General features: G+C 46.7%; 1 protein-coding gene across 2 annotated transcripts in view; it reads left to right on the top strand.

The window, feature by feature from the left end:
• Window positions 1-17,244, top strand: part of flrt1a (fibronectin leucine rich transmembrane protein 1a) — a 40,562-nt gene that overhangs the window by 10,087 nt on the left and 13,231 nt on the right. For both annotated transcript variants that reach the window (XM_068601422.1, XM_068601423.1), the window contains exon 2: window positions 16,663-16,805. The gene's annotated coding sequence lies outside the window, so the exon portion shown is untranslated. The remainder of the gene's footprint in view (window positions 1-16,662; window positions 16,806-17,244) is intronic.

Raw genomic sequence — 17,244 nt, 5'->3', positions numbered from 1 at the left:
CGGCGCATTGGAAGCCTTTTATATGGGCCACGTGTATTAAATATGAATGCTTCCCATGAGGCGGAGTCGAGCGGTATCTGCATGTGTCATGGCTGCTTGTGTAACATGAACGGCTTTGAGAGATCTATTAATCTGTAAATCTGCTGCAGCGGAGAAAAGAATATCAAGTGACTTCATGTCACATCCAGTGCATGTGCTGATACAGAGGATTTCCAACCCACACATGCTGACACTTTTCCACAGTAACCAAGCTGAAACGCTCTCTCGCCGCGGCGGCGGCGGCTGTTGATTGATGGCCCCGAAGTCAGAGAGAAGCCATGACGTCAGACTTCGCAAAGCGTGTCGGTTGCTTGCTAAAAGTCTCCATGCGTCATACGAAGAGAAAATCAAGCGTTTCATAATGCACTGCTCATTTTTCGGCCTTTTTTTCCCGGCCGTGTGTCCGTGTGCTGGCGTTTGCATCCTAATGAGCGCCGCGTCTCCGACCGCGAGATCCACTCCGCTCACGGTACGAGCGGCCGCCGCTCCTCGCAGAAGTGCGACGCCCAACGCGGCATCAATCACACCGCTCTTTTCTCTCACGGTGATGGATCTGCATCCGCATGAAGCGCCACATTGTTGTGTGCGGTCGGTGTCGTGTTAAACCCGAGGGTGCACTCATGTGGACTAATGCTTTAAGAACCACCATGTTGGGTAATTTTACCATTAACATGAAAAATGCTCGGTCACATTTCCTTTCCACGTCTGTCTCTCTCTCTCTCTCTCTCTCTCTCTCTCTCTCTCTCTCTGTCTCTCTCTCTGATGCCGACCTCTCTTCTTTCGGGGCTGCCATGTTTTTTTTGTGTTATCATCAGAGAGACAAATGAGGAACAAGAGAGGGAGGAAGCCTCGGGGCTCGTGTCCTCACATCATCACCACTCCCTTCATCCCCCCTTCTCTATCCTCCATCTTCCTCTCGTCCTGAGTGACAGCTGGCAGCCAGTAGGGTACAGTGGGCATGCCAAGCCAAGTGCAGATATTTGCCAACTGACTTGAGAAAATACACATTTGAATGTGACTCACACACACACACACACACACACACACACAGCTCTGGATCTCCTATTGTTGCTTGTTTCTGGCCGGCTGCATTGCACACAGCACACGCTGACTGCACTCCCTGCAGCTCCCCGAGCTTTGAGGCCATTAAAACATGCAACAGTACGTTGACAAAAGGCCCGTAAATGAATCCGGGGGGACGGACCGGAGGCAGCGGCCATAAAAGCGAGCATTGAAAGCAGCGGCGCACGGAGAGGAATTGATTAAAATAAAAACCCCGACGTCGTTATACGGGCTGATTTAAAATTTAGATAGAGGTTTTTTATTAAGATGAAGACGGATCGACCTCCTGGAATCCATTCCCTGTATGTTAACACGTCGTGATGATGTGTTTGTGTTCCTCTGCGAGGAGGCGAGCGATGAGTTTCTTTTTACTTTTTACTGGAGCAATAATTAAACTGCGCTTTGTTGCTCGTGTGGGTTTTTTTTCTTCCATTTTTCTTTCCCCGAACAAAAAGAAAAGGCTGCTGCTCTGCTTTTAAATGTAGAAGCAGCAAAGAGACACTTCCTGTAATGACGCTGCAATATGCAAACAATAACTATCTATTATACAAACAGCCTGAGCTATTCGCTCTCCTACGCCTTGAGGATAAATATCTCTCTCTCTCTCTCTCTCTCTCTCTCTCTCTCTCTCTCTCTCTCTCTCTCTATATATATATATAGGTATATATATATATATATATATATATATATATATATATATATATATATATATATATATATATAGGTATATGTATATATATATATATATATATAGGTATATATATATGTATATATAGGTATATGTATATATATATATATATATATTTATATAAGTATATTTATATATTTGTATATATATATATATTTGTATATATATTATATATATAAATTATATATAAATGATATTATAATTATATATAAATATAAATATATACACACATATATAAATATGTATATATGTATTGTTTAATATGCATATATAAATATGTATGTGTATATATATATATATATATATATATATATATATATATATATATATATATATATATATAATTACATACAAATATGTAAATACGGTTCTGCTTCACACTACAGATGGCTGATACTGAGTTTTGCATAAATATGAGACTTCCTGACTGAAAGCTGGTGTTGAAAACAGGAGCTGCAGTTATTCTTCCACAATTCCCACAATTTTCTTGTTTTTAAAGAATTCCCTGATGGCAATTTCTTTTCCTTCCTTCCCTCTAAATGGAAAGTGACATCTGGGTCAGGTTCTCTGGTTGATGTAGACTGAACAGCAGCTCTGGGAAGCCAAGATATGATTAGTGCTTTGTGGAGGCTGGATTGCCACATTTTACAACAATTTGCGGCGGAGCAGAGGTCAGCGGCTGCAAAGAGGAAATCGCAAGACACAAGATTGCATTAAGCATACATCGAGAGTAAAGGAAAACGAGATGTGTGCAGAGTAACGCCGCGATCGCACATCGTGCACGACACACCCCGCTATCCGTGTGTAATCTGGGATTATTGTAGAAGGAGGGCACGTCCCGCACTTCAAGAAATGCACGAAATAGAAAGAAGAAACACACAGAGATACAAAACACAAGGCTCAGGCTGGAACCTGCAGGGATAAAGGGAGACAGGCGGTAATGAAAGATCAGGGATTCTGGGATTTGTTGTTTTGCTTTGATGGAGGAACCAGACACGGGGAGACAGAGACAGAAACACGGCAACAATAATCTCCTGGAATCGGTTCACAGACATGTTTTATCCATCCTGATATCTGTGTGAGCGCTGCTCGTAGCGCCAGGTAAAGGTGTCGCCATCCAGCATCCTGACACTGATCACCTCCAACAGCTGAGGCGCTTGTTTAACAACCAGCAAGAAACAAACATCCACATTAATTGTTTTATGACACAATTCATGGATTCCTCTCATACCTTCCAGCTGGAAAGTGCATTTTTTATGATTTACTGATGTTTAATAGACCAATCCATGAATCTTTTCTAGCAGAAACACATCCTTAGTAAAGACAGTGATTCCTCGCAGCAGCCCTGATCTTCAGCCTCCTCATCACCGCGCTGCAGCTCACATTCACGTCATACAGTTCTTATTCCTGATGTTTGTCGTCAGCCGGCTGACATCCAGAGCAGCAGCATTGAGGTTCTGTCTGAGTTCAGTGGTCGTTGGGATTCCTCTTTACGAGCCCACTGATCAATCAATCCCGTAATTCGATCCCTCGGTCAATCATGTTAGATGAATAATTCACAGAGCATGACAGAAAGCTCAGTGAGGTGGCTCAAGAGCAGAGCACTAAGCACTAAACACTGAACACTGAATACTAAACACTAAACACTGAACACTGAACACTGAACATTGAACACTAAACACTAAACACTAAACACTGAACATTGAACACTAAACACTGAACACTAAACACTGAACACTGAACACTAAACACTAAACACTGAACACTGAACACTGAACACTAAACACTAAACACTGAACACTGAACACTAAACACTGAACACTAAACACTGAACACTGAACACTGAACACTAAACACTGAACACTGAACACTGAACATTGAACACTAAACACTAAACACTGAACATTAAACACTGAACTGAACACTGAACACTGAACACTAAACACTGAACACTAAACACTAAACACTGAACACTGAACACTGAACACGCCCCGTCCTGCAGACCGGTGGTGAGATGCCGATGTGTAAAGGGAAGAGGAGCGCTCGTGTGAATCTGTGAGCGACGTAATCAACGAGTTATCAGCATCTGATCCAAGCTTACTTGTCCCAGAGAACGTGTTGAGAACGTGTTGAGAACGTGTTGAGAACGTGTTGAGAACAGGTTGAGAACAGATTGAGAACAGGTTGAGAACATGTTGAGAACGTGTTGAGAACATGTTGAGAACGTGTTGAGAACAGGTTGAGAACATGTTGAGAACATGTTGAGAACGTGTTGAGAACGTGTTGAGAACATGTTGAGAACGTGTTGAGAATATGTTGAGAACGTGTTGAGAACGTGTTGAGAACGTGTTGAGAACATGTTGAGAACAGGTTGAGAACATGTTGAGAACATGTTGAGAACATGTTGAGAACGTGTTGAGAACGTGTTGAGAACATGTTGAGAATGTGTTGAGAACGTGTTGAGAACGTGTTGAGAACATGTTGAGAACATGTTGAGAACAGGTTGAGAACATGTTGAGAACATGTTGAGAACATGTTGAGAACGTGTTGAGAACGTGTTGAGAACATGTTGAGAATGTGTTGAGAACGTGTTGAGAACGTGTTGAGAACATGTTGAGAACATGTTGAGAACAGGTTCCACCCTCACAGCAGGAACACTAAGCTTGAGTCGCTGTGGTTGAATCACATGAACACGTTCTCTATAAAAAAGGTAAAGTTCAGATTGAAAGTGGGCGGGACCCAACGGGTGATGTCACATGTTTCTCTGCACCAATCAGGATTTTGCAAAATTTGAGAATCTGGTTCAAATGTTTGTTTCGTCTCAGTGAAATCTGACAAACACAAACACAACCACGCGGCGCTGAAGCAGCAGCTGCATTCATTCATTCATGTGTCTATTATTGATCATATCCTCATTTATTATTTTATATTTTAGTAGAAGTAAGAACGTGAGAGTAACATACAGCAGGTCATTATGTTGATGAAGAAAAAACAAGTAAAACTATTTAAAAACGGTATAATTTATCTTAGTAGCTTAACAGTGAGCACGCTGCTTGCTGCATCCTGTATGATGCATGCATCATGACCCTGCATCATGTTCAGTGCAACATGGCACACAACCTTTAGCTCCCCAACACGTCCACATTTAACCTTTTCCTGGTTCCTCGTCACCTCTGGGTCCTTGTTCCAGCTCCTGTTAGCGCTCGCGTGCAGCCGGCGACGGTAGCGCAGGCAGAACCGTAAACAACGCGCCCGCTTTGAACTTTACGCCACACAAGAAGCCGTCGGAGCCGGTTGTTCCGCCCACACCGGGTCAGGAGGCGGCGCCGCGTCAGCCGCCGACAGCTGGCGGCGTGCGGAAGGCCGCGATGACGAGCGGCCGCCCACGCACACGAGGCCCAGATGGACGGGTTCACCGTTCATGATTTCCTCTTTCCTCCCCTCCCCCCGCCGCCACAGCGTCCTCGCTCCGGGCTTTGTGCCTCGTGAAGTGAAGTGCGGTGATCAATGGCGCTGAAACATTTCTCAGAAGGTTTGAAATGGAGTTCTGTGGCCTCCGCTCCGCCTCCTGAATTCTTTAACTTCCCCTCGGTGCAGGAAGACAAATGGCCGCCCTTTTACGGTCCGGCCGTGAGCAGTTTGATTGTTAATACTGGAGGTGTTTAATATTTCAGCCGAGAGTTGTTAAATATACAAACACATTAAAGGACAGTTCCATAATTGATGAGCTTTTTAGAAAATTACATCATATCCTTATACGAGTATCTGGTTCCTTCGCTTTTTAACTAATACAACGGGAGCGTTTGACCCCTCTGGGACGCTGCGTCTGTGACTATATATATATATATATATATATATATATATATATATATATATATATAATATATATATATACACAGGTTTCAGTGTGAAAGACCCAATCAGTCATGTGGTCATGGATCTCTCTCTCTCTCTCTCTCTCTCTCTCTCTCTCTCTCTCTCTCTCTCTCTCTCTCTCTCCCTGAATAAAGGAATGAATGGGGAATAATAATAAAACCGAAATGCCAGGAAAACATAAAATGTCTTGACTTTGAGGTTATTGGCTGTGTGACTGGAGAGAAGGTTTATGGACGGCAGCGTTCCCGAATCCAAGCGGAGACAAAGGAAGCTAATCTCACTGAGAACGGGACGATATGCTATATAGTTAATGAAGTATTATGCTGTGGTCAATGAGGTAGAGGCACTGCAGAGGGCCCTGCATGCAGTGTGCGCATATACGGGTGTGTGTGTGTGTGTGTGTGTGTGTGTGTACACTACGTGTGTGTGTCATTGTGCTGCGTTGAGTGGGTGTTTATCAGGGTGCTGCTGTGATAATGCCATCAAGAAGTGAAGCCTTCCAGAGGTTCATTTCAGTTGAAGGAGGACACCACGAAGGGAAAATAAAACCAAAATACAAAACGGAAGAGTAGAGAACATGCAATACACACAGGATGATAATAATATACTATCATATTAGTGTTTTTTTCCTCTAATTTCAGTACTTAAACAACAAGTGACGTGATGTCTTTAACAGGCTGATGACAAGTTGTGTGTTATTCATGCTGACATGTTGTGTGCTATGCATGCTAACGTGTTGTGTGTTATGCATGCTAACATGTTTGTGCTATGCATGCTAACATGTTGTGTGTTATGCATGCAAACGTGTTGTGTGTTATGCATGCGAACGTGTGTTGTGTGCTATGCATGCTAACGTGTTGTGTGTTATGCATGCTAACGTGTTTGTGCTATGCATGCTAACGTGTTGTGTGTTATGCATGCTAACATTTTGTGTGCTATGCATGCTAACATGTTATGTGTAATGCATGCTAACAAGTTGTTTTTTATGCATGCTAACATGTTGTGTGTTATGCATGCTAACATGTTGTGTGCTATGCATGCTAACATGTTGTGTGTTATGCATGCTAACATGTTGTGTGCTATGCATGCTAACATGTTGTGTGTTATGCATGCTAACATGTTGTGTGCTATGCATGCTAACATGTTGTGTGCTATGCATGCTAACATGTTGTGTGTTATGCATGCTAACATGTTGTGTGTTATGCATTCTAACATGTTGCCAAAAACCAGAGTATTGGAAAAATCAGAAGGACGGCTCTCTGAAATGTGAGGGGGGGATTACAAAAGTTATTACAGTTTATCCTGAGCGGGAGATAAAAGTCTCAACTAAATGTCATGCAATAACAGTTGAGAGATATAAGAGATATTTCAGTCTGGATCAAAGTGACAGACGGACTCGTGCGACTTGATTTAGTCGCGAAATGCACCAATTGAATAAAAAACAATGTTTTATTGTTTTTTTTTTACTGTTTTTTTGTGTATAAATGCTGTGCAAGTACTAATTATTCCCCAGCCTGCCTGTCCCTCCTTCCATCATCATCATCATCAGTTACCTTTTCCTCTCACCTGCGTCTCATCCCTTCATCGGCCTCTCGCTTCATGCAGCGGCCATGTTCTGTTCTGTCAGAGTTACTTTGCCCATTTAGCGAGACCAGTTCTTCCACCTGAACCGGCCAAGGAAACTATATCGCTAAACTGAATGTAGCGTAGCATTTAGCAATATTTTGAATAGTTCCCTCAGGACTTGTTGGAGATGAAAACGAAGCTACAAGCTGAGACTGTTGGACTTCACCAGGTGGACAGAAGCACGAGTCCAATGAAAGCTAACGTTGCTCCGTAGCTGCTGGAAGTGTCAATAAGCAACTTAAAAGGTGCTAATATTTTAGAGTTGTGAATCGGTGATGCTTTGTGTGACGTGTGTTGGCTGTATTGCAGTGAACACACAGCTAACTCGTGTCTCAGGTGTCTGCACAGTATACTTGCACACAGTATATTTGACCTATCAGGGTTCAGAGGGCCGTACTGTCGCTTTAAAAACAAGATCATCGCGCTGAAGCCATAATTCTTCTGAGGGAATTGAACATTTATTTAGTTCTGCAAAACGCTGTCAATGTCCGGACACGAGTCAAGGTTGAGTTACTCTGAGGGAGTCAAGGGCATGCAGTTTGAAAGATGACAGCTGTATTCCTCAGCAGGAGCGCAAATGTCATCAGTCCTCAAAAATATGGCTGAGCAGCAGCGCTGAGGTCAAAGGTCACGAGAGGCAGCGTTCACAAACAGAGGTTTTCCCCCCAGAGACCTCATGATGGTCATGAGGAGGTCAACCGGTGTAACGAGATAAAAACTACACAGAACCCTTCACGAGCTGCAACAATAATACAAACTGCTCAAACCTCTACAATAATTAGATTTAGATCATTTTCAAAATGTCAAATATAAAAGTATATTGCTGCCTGCATGGGCACAGCTGAGGACCTGGGACTCCAGAGGGATGTAAAGATACAAGGATGCTCTATAAAGATGGAGGAAGCCTCCAGAAAATGATGGAAACCATTCCTCCAGTTCCTCTCGTGTTGCTGCCGCTCTCCCTTCATCACGTGCTGCTCCATCACTAAAAACCTCACGTACGGACAGTACGGCGGCCTGTGTCCACATGCTAACGCCTCCAGTCATTAGCCCTCGTTTGTCATGAGCCGTGCAGCATACGTGATCGGCTGCAGCCTCTTAATATTCATGCGGCGTGACTGTTCCCAGCTGACGCTCACAGAACAAAGCGGCTCAAAATGAGCGCGGTCACACACACAAGCAGAACAAGACGAGCGAGGACACGTTGTTGACGTGTAGCTTCGTAGCGATTAGCGGCGTCGCGGCCCGGGCTGCACACGCGCAGCTCGAGGGCCTTCGGAGCGGCCCAACGGCAAAGTGCGAGGTCCTCTCCTGCAGCCCGGTCACATTGAGCCCAGGCTATTTCTGTCCTGCCGGTCCGAGCTCGCTGCCGGCAGCAGAGGTCTGGAACACTGTGCGCTCCAGTGGTCGGACGAGGGCGACCCGTCACGCTAACGGGGAAGACTCTGCAGAGGGAAGGTTTGAGGAGGTGAAGGCGCCGCAGCCTCGGCGTCTGCAGGCCGCAGGCGTCAGAGCAGCGACAGCAAGAGCTTTATTCTTTAGTTTAGTCGTGGATACCATGCTCTGTTGTCTCACGTGGGCTTTAAATGTGTCGTTAATAAGCAGGCCGGCCGGACGTGAGTCATCTGTGTGTTGCTCTTTGTGTGTCCGCCTGCCCTCTGTCCTCTGCTCCCATCCTCCTCTTTTACTCTCCAGCTCCCTCGCTTTATTTCCCTCCAGCAGGTTGACCTTGTCCCTTATTCCAGCTTGTTTTATTGTGAGACGGTCCACGATGTTAATGTGTGTGTGTGTGTGTGTGTGTGTGTGTGTGTGTGTGTGTGTGTGTGTGGATCTAGAGGTGAGAGAGAGAGAGAAAGAGAGCGAGAGAGCAGTGAGGTGTCCAGCACTTAAATTGCCTGTTTATTTCCAGTCATTGCATCAATTACATTGATACAGCTCACAAACAGCACTCAGAGAGAGTGTGTGTGTGTGTGTGTGTGTGTGTGTGTGTGTGTGTGTGTGTGTGTGTGTGTGTGTGTGTGTGTGTGTGTGTGTGTGTGTGTGTGTGACGGTGGTGGAACAAAGAAACAATTAAGAATGATAGGTACGGAAATGTTTGTGCTGCCGTTTGCAGTTTCTGGCTTCATGCGAGTCACACGCACATGAAAACACACACAGGGATGCATTATGGGATGCATTATTATGGGATGCGTTATTATGGGATGCGTTATAATTTCTCCTGTTAGCATGAGAGAACGGAGGAAACCGGCACTGTATTTAGATTGTGATCCGTTTCACAATCAGTGCATAAAAACGTCTGAGTGCGTGACGGAGGCTGCGCGGTGTGTGTGTCCGTGAGTGTGTGTGTGTCCGTGAGTGTGTGTGTCCGTGAGTGTGTGTGTCCGTGAGTGTGTGTGTCCGTGAGTGTGTGTGTCTGTGAGTGTGTGTTTCACGCGGTCGGCCTGCCTGAGACCAGGAGTGTGAGGCTCTCGGGGAAGAGGGCGTGTCTGTGACAGGCTGCAGTGATTAGTGGAGCTCAGCGGGCAGAATTTATCAGACTCAGCCGAGGCCGTGAACCATTTCGCTCTGCAACTCTGCAGTTTGTCTCCCGCTCGGCGTCTCGTAACAGCCTCAATGCGGCTGCTGCACGTGTGCGACATGCACGATGGTCCTGCCTCCTGCGTTTCCGAGTGTCCTCCTGCGGGAGGATATTTGAATTCATGAATGGGGAGATGCAAATCACCCGTTTGCATGACACGCTGTTTTTTAATGGATGCATTTTGATTTATTCTGTGGATGTGCTTCAGCTGCACGCTCAGAGGGGGAAATGCTTCTGATCTGCGTCTCCAGAGGAGCCTTCATGAAGACGTGCTGAAACAAACCAACAATGCATTTTTTAATCGATTCGTTGGGCTGCAACGAAGGATTGTTTCTCCTCTAAGAAGAGAGACCGAATGTGCAGACATCCAGACGACATGAGGTCACCTGAAGGGCACGAGGAGGCGGGACATCGGGAGTATTGATCCATCAATACCAATATGTTATCACTTAATCGTTTCGTCTATGGCAGTAAAGTCTAACAGTTTCTAGCCATCAGTCCTGTTCATAAACATACATATTTATCAAATATTTACATCTGAGAAGCTGATTTCCTAATCTAACAGCGATTATTATAATAATTATGAAAGTAGTGACTCTATTTGCATAAATCTATATCTACTCTGTAGATTAAATAATCGACCTGTCAGTCAAACGACAAGATTCATCTGAAACAATTAAGATTCATCTTTGCAAGTTGTTTCCAAAAATCCAAAGTTTCACTGGATCCACTTCTCAAAAATGACTAAATAAATGTTTCATACCATACATATTTAAATACACACTGTTAGTGGGATCAGTTGTGTGTTTCAGGTCAAATGTTATCGTCCATATTCTCTTTTAAATATTCCCCTTTTTCTCTCTGGGTTTGGTCTCCACCTCCTGAGAGAAAGATCTCTGGAGATGCTCCATGCTGCACTGTGATCAGACCACAGCTGCTACCATAAATATGACAATAGTATTGCTCTGATAGATATGATCATCATCATATTGCTCACTGTATCTTTATACACGATGCATTGCTAGAACGTACGTTTGTTTGTTCGGTCAACAAGACCACAGTGAGGTCTCAACAAACATCACGGTTGAGTTTAAAATAACTGCTTCAAGTCCAGAAACACGTCAAGATCACGGACTGAAAGATAAAGAAGAGAAGACTTCCTGCTGCAGATCCTCCATGAGCTCTCTCTCTCTCTCTCTCTCTCTCTCTCTCTCTCTCTCTCTCTCTCTCCCTCTCTCTCTCTCTCTCTCTCTCTCTCTCTCTCTCTCTCTCTCTCTCTCTCTCTATCTCTCTCGCTCTCTCTCTCGCCCTCTCTCTCTCTCTCTCTCTCTCTCTCTCTCTCTGTCTCTCTCTCTCTCTCTCTCTCTCTCTCTGTCTCTCTCTCTCTCTCTCTCTCTCTCTCTCTGTCTCTCTCTCTCTGTCTCTCTCTCTCTCTCTCTCTTCTCTCTCTCTCTCTCTCTCTCTCTCTCTCTCTCTCTCTCTCTCTCTCTCTCTCTTCGTGACATCACTTCGGGTTCAGAACTTCACGATTCCTTCTTTTAAAAAAACGGATCAATTTGTGAATCAAAGCAAGGACCGAGAGACGAATTGCAAATGAAAATAATTATTGCTCTGGCCTCTGTTATGAAGCCATTATGCTTCCCGCGCAAGAAATGTCAACGTGAATCCATATATTAGAGGAAACTACTTTTAATCAGCCGCTGAGCAGCCAATCATACGGGCCCGGCTCATTACTGTCAGGAGCAGAGAGCATGAAAAACATGGATGACAGATTTAGTGGCCGGCCTCCATCCCTCTGGGGGGCAGAGCTTTTATGGTAAGGGAAACAATTCATCACGGGGCAATTCATCAGCGCATAACTTTTAATTAATGTTCAGACGCGAGGACCTTTTTATATCCTCAGCTGGCTGCTCCTCGCGCCGTTTCTCCTCTTCTTCCCCCAAAGTGTGCTCGTCTGTTTACTCGTCCTCTCTCTCTCTTCCACCCGTCTCTCTCTCTTCTTTTCCTCTCCTCTATATTCCCTCCATGTTTACATTAGTTTCTCTGGCGAGTCCTCGCAGCTCTGCCGGTCGCTCTGTTGTGGCGAGCGCCGCTTGTTCCCAGCGTTGTATCATCTCAATATCTTTCCCAACCAGCTCGTATATTTCCCTTCGTCGGTCTCTCTCCTCCTCCTCTTCCTCCTCCTCCTCCTCCCCTCTCCTCTGCCCCGAGTTAGCAGCATCAAGGCTGAGAATGAAAAGAAATGGACGATCAGAGCGCGGTGGAAGAGGAGAGTATTGGAGTCGCTCAAAATGGAGCCGGCTCCAGCAAATTGGACATCAGCGCAGACGGAGACGGAGAGGAGTCCCATCATGGAGGGAAGAGGAGAGTCCGGCGGATTAATGCCCAATGAAACGAAAGAAGACGAGAGGGAGAAGGAGATGAGTAAATTGAGCATTACGTACTGCATTACAGTGTCTCTTAATTAAGCGTGTAAAAGCTTTCTGATGAGGACGGATGCTCCTGACGAGGGAGCAGAGGACGCTCTCTCTCTCCTCCTGCAGACGGGCCTCCAGAGGGACGAGCGAGGATGACCGCTCGCGTGAAATCATCTCGCTCAGGAGGCGCCGCCTCAGTTATCCCTCATCCGTCACCTCGCCGCACGCCACACGCCGCACGCCGCACGCCGCACGCCGCACGCCGCACGCCGCGCTGTCAGTGAACAGACATTATGTGCTGCTGCATTGAAAGTCTGATCACATCGCAGGGTATCTGTGTGTCAGAGCAGTGTGTGTGTGTCTGTGTGTGTGTGTGTGTGTGTGTGTGTGTGTGTGTGTGTGTGTGTGTGTGTGTGTGTGTGTGTGTGTGTGTGTGTGTGTGTGTGTGTGTGTGTGTGTGTGTGCGCCAAATCAGCTCAGTTTCAGGTTCGGCCCCTCAGCTGTCTATCACTATTAAATCACAGCGAGGTATAAACAATATAAAACACACACACACACACACACACACACACACACACACACACACACACACACGCAGCAGCTCATGAGGTTCATAGATACGTAAGGAAGCTTGATCCTGATATGAGCAGAGAGGTCGTTACACATTATGAGTCACGACCTGCAGATTATGACTTTAATGGATCGTTGTGTTTTGTTCTGCGGGCGTCGCTGCAGCCTGTTGTCATGTCATGTGTCACGTGTCACGTGTCATGTGTCATGTGTCATGTGTCATGTGTCATGTGTCATGTGGAAGAGCAGCGGTCAGGTTGAAAGGCTTTACGTCGCAGGGACTCATTATGTGTGACGATGTGTTTCAGGAGAAAGGACGTTTGAGAGGAATAAAAACTCGTCTGAGCTGAACGCTTAAAACCTTTTTGTTTCAACACGATGTCAGACGACGACACGTGAAGCTGCTGCAGAGAACTACAGCAGTGTGTGTGTAGTGTGTGTAGTATTATATGTCGTAGTGTTACAACGTGTTGAGAGGTTGTGTCTCTGCAGGTTGCACACGACGTGTCCGGACATGTTTAGTCGAGCAGTGCCAAAGCTTCTTAACGTCATAAATTGTTCTTTCAGATTTCTGTTCATTAAAACAAACAAGACACAACATGTTGAAACGACTCTAGAAGTGTTGGTCCATGTGTGTTTGACAGAGCCAGACTCGCTTCAGGGTTACACATCTTCATATCACACACACATCCTTCCTCCAGCTCCGTACCGACCCCAGAGACAACGCATCTAATCCCACTCCCTAATTATAGGAGAGCAAAATAAACATAATCCCAAAATGTTGAACTATTCCATTATATTTTTCTCTCAAGTATCCGTTAAATATAAAGTAAACTGACACGGAAGCGCTGGTAATTGTGCACAGATGGTGTTGAATTGCACTCAAGAAATTAGCTTTTCATTCCTCTTTTGAGGAATATGAATCCAGAGCGTCAACGCTGTGCGACGTGTGATGCAGCGAACGCGTCTCACATCAGACCTGCGTGCACTTCATCACCGCGAGCCCGAGTGCATCGTGAAGTCTGGTCTGTTTGCAGCTCGCTCAGCCGGATCGGAGCTGCAGACCAGATGGAGACAAAGAGCGTTTGAACCAACAACTCATCCCGAGTCAGCAGGTTTCACACGCGGCGGCGTCTCTGCAGCAGCACGCGGCCGTCTGGGATCAAGCCGACGGTCCGTCTGTGCGGGCGTCACCGCCACTCACGGCTCTTGCTAAGGGTTTGTGCGACGGGGCGGCGGCGGCTCGGCCTCGTCAAGGTCAGCCCGGAGCTGTCTGGCAGGGATCCAACTGGAGATTTTCAGCCAGAAGTTGGAGATACGCAACCCGGACCTGTGCGCCGGAGCCGGGAATCAAAAGGTCAGCGAAGTGTCGCGGCGACGGCGAGGAGGCATTATGGGCCGCGGTGACGGCGCCGAGGGGTTTGGAGGAGAGAGAGGACGGTTTGGCCCCCGGTGGCCTCCTGGAGGGGAGACCAGGAGCCGCTTTGTGAAACCTGCTCGCTATCTCTGCCTCCCACAATGCCGCGGTGCTTCTTTATCGGCCGTGGAGGCGCCGGCGTGATGGTGAAGTCCTGTCACAGCTGCAGCTCTCTCTCCTCTGATAGCGACGTTCGGCAGAAGCACCTGGCTCGCCCCGCCACGGCAGTCTGATGAGACGCAGTCGGCACCGGCACGGAGGATTGTTTAATGATCGTAACCCGACCGTGAAGCGGCCGCCGTGCTGGATGTCACGTCACGAGGCTTCAGGCTGCTCAGCACGCAGCTGGTTCACCTCCAGGTCAGTGGTGAGGTCACATGGATCCACGTTCATGTGTTCAGTGTTTATCCGTCAGAGCGGCGGAGGAGACGCCGCTGCAGGTGAAAGGGACAGGTGTGCAGGTGTGCAGGTGTGCAGGTGTTCTATGAAGACGGGGACGTTGTTATTGAAGCTGCTGATCTGAACTCAAGCACCGACACAGATCCACAGTGAAGCAGCAGCAGAGGTCGTCCATCAGAACGCTCAGCTTCCATCTCAATGAGTGTCTTCTGTGAGGCACACCTGTGTCATTTGAACACACACACACACACACACACACACACACACACACATGCACACACATTTCTAGTGACTTACTCTTTCAGAGGATGTCATTACGTTCATCACGCTTCCTTCATATTACTTCAGAACAGAATCACAGTGATCCAGTGACAGCTGTCAGCACCTGTGGGATGCTGTCAGTCCTTTACTGGGGCCACTGGTCCGGGGGAGTCTGTGGAGACCTGAGCTTCATGGAGACCTTCATGAAGATGCAGCAGGTCTCTGCAGATCACTGGAGGCTGAAGAAGAGAAGAAGAACGAAGCTTCACTCCTGTGATGAGAAGAGGGTTGTGTTCATGACGAGAGGAGGAAGGAGAAGACGGCAAACTGCCTGCTGTCACAGCAGAAGACGTAGGAAGAGGAGGGGAGGAAGAGGAGGTGAGGAAGAGGAGGGGAGGAAGAGGAGAGGAGGAAGAGGAGGTGAGGAAGAGGAGTGGAGGAAGAGGAGGCGAGGCGGCGGCTGGCGGCGCCTCTCGGCCTCGTCTGGGATGACGAGGCCGAGATGGAAATCGTTCACGTGGAGATATTTTTAGCTGAGATTTATTTGTTCTTTTAACAGTTTGGTTGAAGTTAGTTTATGACGAAACCTCCAGGACCTCAGGAGAAAAAAAGAGCACGGCGTCATGTTTCATGGAAAAGTGATGAGCTTTTAAAGTTTCCTGGCTTCATGCTTTTATAATTGGCATTAAAACCACATAAACAGCAAGTTCAGCCTCTAAAAAAAACTTTTTAGAGGTTTTTTGATTAAATTGAGTCCCAATCTGATTTATTGAAAAAAAAATGTATTAAAAGTTCGGTAAATGAAGAATAAATCAGTAAATCCTCCAACAGGAGATCATGAACCTGTAAACAGAATAACACACAACACACAACACACAACACACAACACACAACACGCTCAGAGCTCTTCATGCTGCGCCGTCAACAGATGGAACATCTGGACCTCAGTGGTGGTTAAACCTGACGCTCTCTTCCTCTCTTCCTCTCACTCTCTTCCTCTCTTCCTCTCGCTCTCTTCCTCTTGCTCTTTTCCTCTCGCTCTCTTCCTCTCTCTCTCTTCCTCTCGCTCTCTTCCTCTCGCTCTCTTCCTCTTCCTCTCTTCCTCTCGCTCTCTTCCTCTCTCTCTTCCTCTCGCTCTCTCGCTCTCTTCCTCTCTCTCTCTTCCTCTCGCTCTCTTCCTCTCGCTCTCTTCCTCTTCCTCTCTTCCTCTCGCTCTCTTCCTCTCTCTCTCTCTTCCTCTCGCTCTCTCGCTCTCTTCCTCTCTCTCTCTTCCTCTCGCTCTCTTCCTCTCGCTCTCTTCCTCTTCCTCTCTTCCTCTCGCTCTCTTCCTCTCTCTCTCTCTTCCTCTCGCTCTCTCGCTCTCTTCCTCTCGCTCTTTTCCTCTCGCTCTCTTCCTCTCTCTCTCTTCCTCTCGCTCTCTTCCTCTCGCTCTCTTCCTCTTCCTCTCTTCCTCTCGCTCTCTTCCTCTCTCTCTCTCTTCCTCTCGCTCTCTCGCTCTCTTCCTCTCTCTCTCTTCCTCTCGCTCTCTTCCTCTTTCTCTCTTCCTCTCGCTCTCACTCTCTCGCTCTCACTCTCTCGCTCTCACTCTCTCGCTCTCTTCCTCTCGCTCTCTTCCTCTCTCTCTCTTCCTCTCTCTCTCTCTTCCTCTCGCTCTCTCGCTCTCTTCCTCTCTCTCTCTTCCTCTCTCTCTCTTCCTCTTCCTCTCTTCCTCTGGCTCTCTTCCTCTCAGTGACCTGGAGACGATGATGACTCTGACACAGGGGATGAAGAGCTGAAGCCAGAACGCTCTGGAGTTTATGAGAAGACGCAGCGAGGCGACCGTGAGGAGGCCGATGCTGCGGCGCCGCCTCCTCTCCTGGAAACCTTCAGCAGGTCAGAACGCCGCCAGCTGGTTCAGAGCAAATAGTTTGTGACCGAGTTCAAGGACAAAACTCACTGCTCAATTTCAACGTTGTACCAACAGTTGTGCCGCTATATTAATGTGTCTTTCCAATATTTTCATAGAAAATGCATGAGCTCATATTTTGCACGTGATGGGAAACACAGCACGATAAACACTGGAGATGAGATCATCTTCATGCAGACGACTAGAAGTTCTTCAGGGAAACGCTGCAGCGAGCCGGGACTCAAATGAAGAAACTTAAACTGCTTCAGTTTCATCTTTTGTGAATTTAACTCTCTGAACTTTTGAATCAGGAGGAACTTTTCTAACCCGCTAACGGACTCGCTTCTATGAAACACACAAAATATATTTCATTAATAATGATATTTAATTACTGATGAAACCGGCCGTCTGCCTGCAGCTTCCTCT

Source organism: Clinocottus analis, unplaced genomic scaffold (genome assembly GCF_023055335.1).
Source record: "Clinocottus analis isolate CAN_PGR_092001 unplaced genomic scaffold, fCliAna1.0.p SCAF_5, whole genome shotgun sequence".
Lineage (NCBI taxonomy): Eukaryota > Metazoa > Chordata > Actinopteri > Perciformes > Cottidae > Clinocottus > Clinocottus analis.
Note: the sequence above shows the minus strand (reverse complement) of the source record. Positions and strands in the feature narration are given on the sequence as shown.